Genomic DNA, 5,418 nt, shown 5'->3' with positions numbered 1-5,418 from the left:
TAGCCATAGCCTTCTCAAACTTCAAGTTGATGGTATCAATATGAGCACTAAGTTGAGCACCCAATTGATTAATAGAGCCTACTTCATGCTTTCCTCCTCTAGTAGCCTTACTATATTGTGAATTATGGACCGCCATTTCCTCAATCTTGTTCCAAGTTTGATTATCGTCAACTTCGGTGAACATGCCATTTGATCCCATGTTGAGAATGTTTCTTGAGTCTTCATAAAGACCATTCCATAATTGTTGTACCAAGAACCACTCGCTAAGTCCGTGATAAGGACATGAGCGACAAATTCCTTTGAATCGCTCCCAAGCTTCATACAAAGATTCTTCGTCCCTTTGCTTAAAACCCGTAATTTGAGCTCTTAGCATGTTAGTCTTTTCCGGAGGGTAGAATTTTTTGTAGAAAGCTAGAGCCAACTTCTTCCAAGAGTCAATTCCAAGAGTAGCCTTATCAAGGCTTTTCAACCATTGTTTTGCGGTGCCAATTAGAGAAAAAGGAAATAAGACCCATCGAAATTGGTGTTGAGTCACTCCGGTTTGTGAAATCGCATCACAATAGTCACAAAAAGTTTCCATGTGGGAATGAGGGTCTTCACTAGGCATCTGTAATACTATGGATTTTTATAAGCTAAGTACTCGACCGAGTAGAGCCTACTCGGCCGAGTAGTGTCAATGGTGTAGTCTGTTTTGGTTCTGCCGAGGAATACTCGGCCGAGTATGAAGAATACTCGACCGAGTAGAGGATACTCGGCCGAGTATACACTTTACTCGACCGAGTATCCTGGTCCAAGGCGAGTAATATTCCGTGGTTTGATTCTAAGTAATTAGAATGATATATATTTCGTTAAGCAGTTTCCTAAAACATAATTTACAAAACCTAATCATCGTACGACGCTCTAATCACTCCGAATCTCTCCTATGTGTGTGTGGATAATCGTAGCAATCGCATTCGATCCTTTATTCCTCCGTCGGTAAGTCTTTATCCCCATGTTTGTTGATGATTGTTCTAGGGTTTGTCTTTGATTATGAATTTGGGGGAAATGGGGTTTTGCATATAGTGTTTGCGTTATGTGATTGTTGATTATCATTGTTGTAGGTGACGATGTGGTAATTGTTATGCATATTGTATGATTGATTGCGAGATAGCGGATTGCGAAAAGGTAGGGTTTCTCCTACTCGATCGTTAATTGATTGAGATTGCATATGTTCATAATTGTTGTTATCTCGATCATCGGAGGATGGGTGTTGTGGAGACTGTGTTGGTGTGGTTGTGTTCGACGGTTGTGGTGTTGTGACAAACCGTGATGTTTGTGTGTGTGTGATTGTGGTGGAGTCACTTGCGGGAGTGGCTTCACACCCTAGTTCGCCCTCCGTGGAACCCGTCACGGGAGGGGATGTGCACATTAAGGGACGGGGATTGTTAGTCGCTCGTTGATGAGCCGGACTAGGTGGGGATGGGTCTGCGGTCACCCATCGCGGCGAGGATTACCCGTTGCGATGGGTAATCCGGCAGGCTTCACCCTTCGGTGTGTAGTCGATTCTTCATGTGAGATCGATGATCAGCCGGTTGTATTGTTTGTTGTCTTATATTGATTGAGTAGTAATCGACCCCGTGTTGTTGTTTTGTAAAACTGCGGTGATCCATTCGGGGATGGTGAGCGATTGTGACAGATGATACATTTATTGAGCTTGGGGCAGGCATGGGAGAGTCACCACGCTGGATTAGATGACACCATCATGAGCCTTAGTTATTGTTTTGGTAGTTGTTGCCATTTGGATAATTCGTTTATTAGATTTTGGAGACTATGTAACTTTTATAATTACGTACATTAATAAATGTGTTTGGACTGTTGCTTTTGATATATACTAACCTCGGGCAACCGAGATGGTAACAACCTTTCATGCTGGGGTAGTCCTGGTAAGGTACCTTGGTATGAGGGGGTGTTACAAAGTGGTATCAGAGCCGACGATTCCGGCACCTAAAACAAATGAACCCAATTAACTTAGGGAGTCTAAATAAAATGAACCCGGGAGAGTTGTTTGAGTCGCCGCAAGGACTGGGAGACGTCCCGAAGTCGCATTAAGGCCCTTACGATCTCAAGCCGGTCACATGGGGGGGAACTGTTGTATGTTTGAGTCATGTGAGTGTGATATATATAGTTTGAATCTTGTGCATAGTTGGATGAAATGATGAAAGAAGTGGAATGTGATAGTTGTTGAAAGATGCATCGAGGATTGTTGATGTTAAACTTTGAGCATGAATATGTTGGCATGTTAAGTGTTGGAACATGGTAAAATATGAAAGGTGAATTGTGAAATTGTATCTGGTTGATATTGAGCATGAAGAATGTGATCATGTTACCTGTTTAATACAATGTTGAACATGAAGTATGGTAGTGGTACATGTGCATATGAACATGATGATTTTAATGCTTGATTGTTGGTAGAAGCATGTGATTGAGGTCATGCATCTATATATGTGAATGTCGTGTTAATTTTAATGTGAGTATGATAAAAGTGCCTCTATGTACTGGTTTCTTGAAGTATTGAGTTGTTGTTGTTGTCTTATGCATGTACAAATTGTTTTGGTTGAGAAAACTTGATTTGTAGAAAGAACGATTACGGAAGGGTTGTCTTAAAACTGTCATAAGTCGAGTTCTAGAAATGATATTGCTGTAATTCCAAGTTGAGGTGATAGTTTGTCCTCTTACGATTCTAACGATAGGTCACACGCCCAAAATGACCAAGTAACGAGTGAGATATGACTGTTTTACGAAAACTGGACGGTGCTGAGAACTGCGCCGATACTCGACCGAGTAGTCCCTACTCGGCCGAGTATCTTTTATACTCGACCGAGTATTCCATATTCGGCCGAGTAATCTCTCCGTGATAATACTTGTTTAGCGTGCCTGGAGTCGTGAACTCGGCCGAGTAGTCTCATACTCGACCGAGTAAGGTCTACTCGGCCGAGTATTCCCAATACTCGACCGAGTAATCCTTCTGCGACAATTGAGTTTGCTTCTGGAGTCGAAAACTCGACCGAGTAATATATTTACTCGACCGAGTACCTTGTACTCGACCTAGTATGTTATGTACTCGACTGAGTACCTCATTGGGCGGCCACTTTGAGTCGGTGGCTATGTTCTTACTTTTGTTTTGAGTCGGTGGCTATGTTCTTACTTTTGTTTTGAGCCGGTGGCTATGTTTTTACATTGTTTTGAGTCGTAGGGTATATACACATGTATGTTTTGAGTCTTAAAGTATTCTTTTATATATGCGATGGTCTTGATACGTAAGTTACCAAATGCTATGATAGGGAGAATGCCGGCTTATGAGAAATAAGTGTTGGATAAGGAAGACATGTGTTAATGTGGTTGTGAGAAATATTGGAAAAAGGAAAGGGAAGAATGATGAGCTAGTCGAGGTAAATAGCATGTTTTGTGAGATATGGTGAGTGATATAGTCGTGTGTTGAGTAATATAAAAGTAAGTATATATGAGCAAAAGTAATGTGAGTTTAAAGAAACGTGAGAATGAAAGATTGAGATGAGGGATACGAATAGTGACATTTCGGGATGTGTAAGGACTTATAGAGGGAGACGGTTAGCATTGTGTTGCTTAAGGATATATGTAATGAAAGGTTGCTTTAGAGGGATGGAGACGAGGGGTATATAATGAACTTAGATAGAGTTATGTCGTGACGTGGATTTGTAAATACTGACCAAGTTTGGGAATTTGGAATATCAAGAGGTGAGCCTAGTGTGTAATTCTTTGGGCGATTAACGGTATGAGATTAATTTTTGGTTTTCTAGAGATACGAAAGGGAGATACGACTAATTGAATAGTAACTGTAGAGTGTGGAGTTGATGGTGACAAGGGTGAGTGAGAAACAAGATGAGAGAGGATAAATGATAAGAAGAATGATAAGATATTGATATGAATTAATGGAATTAGAGTTGTGGAGCTATGGGAAAATAAACAGTTTACTAAAAAGTTAGGTAGAAAGAGAAAGGAGATGAATTATTAATTGGTATCATTGAGTAAAAAGGGGGAAAGATGGATGGATGGAAGTTGAGAGAACGTTGACCGGAGTTAAAGAGCATGAAGGTAGGAAATTATGGAAATGTACGATAGCCTCACTAGAGGGTGTGAGTTAATGGTTATATAGGAGAGAAGGACGACATGTTAGCCGTGGGTTTCGAGATATTAAGGGAATAAGAAGCTTGTAGAGTGTTTGCACGATCTGAGATTTTGGTGGAGAGTTAGGTAACGATATGATAAAGGATAGAATTGGGAATAATGTTGAGGTAAATTGTGTTGATGGATTGGATGTTTGTTATTTGGGATGATAACCAAAGAGAGAAAACGGATTGTGATATTAAGAAGTGATAGTAAGAGAGTAGTCACATGAAGGATGTTGGTGTCATAGTATTGTCACTAGTGGTTGAGGATGATGTTACTTTAGGGAAGCTAGTTGTTCTAATGAGGTTGATTTTGTAGAGACCAGATTGATATGTATGGTTGTGAGAGAGTATAAGATGTGGTTATATGAGGCGGTTGTTAGTAGTTGAGTATTAATGGTATGGTTACACTTGGCAGGGGGTGATGGTTATGTGAATGGGAGAATATGTTATGAGAGGTGTACGAGTTAAGCTCAGGTGAGAGGTAACTTTTATCGGGTGGTAACTTACGTGATCAGGATTGACTAGTTGGATGTGGTTATGGGTCTATGATGTGTATAAATGTTTGTGTGAGGTTCTGACCTCACGAGAAGCGGTATGGTGTGATAGTCATAAAGTTGTTATATGAATGTTTGTGATATATGTTGGGTACGACAATCTAATGGAATAAGGTTCAAAAAGTAATAATTTGATTGATCTGGCATGGATAGTTAAAATCGTATGTGTATTGATGATACATATTTTATTCCGTGAAAAGGTATGGATGATATGCATGAGATTCTTGTATGTCTATTCCGTATAAAATGTTGTGTTAAGATTGAGTAAAGCAGTTTTGAGTAAGTTTTCTTGTCCGGAGAGTTATACTGAGTCAGTGTTTGTGGAAATTATATGGGGGTGTAATGTTTATCGATGTGGTTGTTGTGCCTCGGGTGGTGATCCGGGCACGGTACTTCGTGTTGTGATGCGGGCATTTTTCGCGGCGCGGTGCGGCTGTTGGTGGCGGTGTTGCGATGTCGTCACCGGTTGTGGTGGAGTATACGAGGTGGTTACGATTTGAGTTTCGAAAGTACAGACCAGTTATGCACAGATTGTTGTTTTGTTGCTGTTGTTTCTTGTGAGTTTTGGTTAGACATGTAGACTGTTGTTTTGTTTGTTGATGTGTCTTACCTTAGCCTTTCGGTTTAAGAATGAGGGTAGAGTATGATATGAAAGAGAGTTGTACATGTTTTCGTTG

General features: G+C 40.5%; 1 non-coding gene across 1 annotated transcript; it reads left to right on the top strand.

The window, feature by feature from the left end:
* Positions 1-266: 266 nt before the first annotated feature.
* LOC141624757 (small nucleolar RNA R71) lies at positions 267-373 on the top strand. Its single transcript, XR_012534562.1, has one exon. It is a non-coding gene; the product is annotated as a small nucleolar RNA R71 (small nucleolar RNA).
* The last annotated feature ends 5,045 nt before the right edge of the window (positions 374-5,418 follow it).

The sequence above is a fragment of the Silene latifolia genome, chromosome X, assembly GCF_048544455.1.
Source record: "Silene latifolia isolate original U9 population chromosome X, ASM4854445v1, whole genome shotgun sequence".
NCBI classification, from domain to species: Eukaryota; Viridiplantae; Streptophyta; class Magnoliopsida; order Caryophyllales; family Caryophyllaceae; genus Silene; species Silene latifolia.
This window is presented reverse-complemented; position numbering and strand designations above follow the sequence as displayed.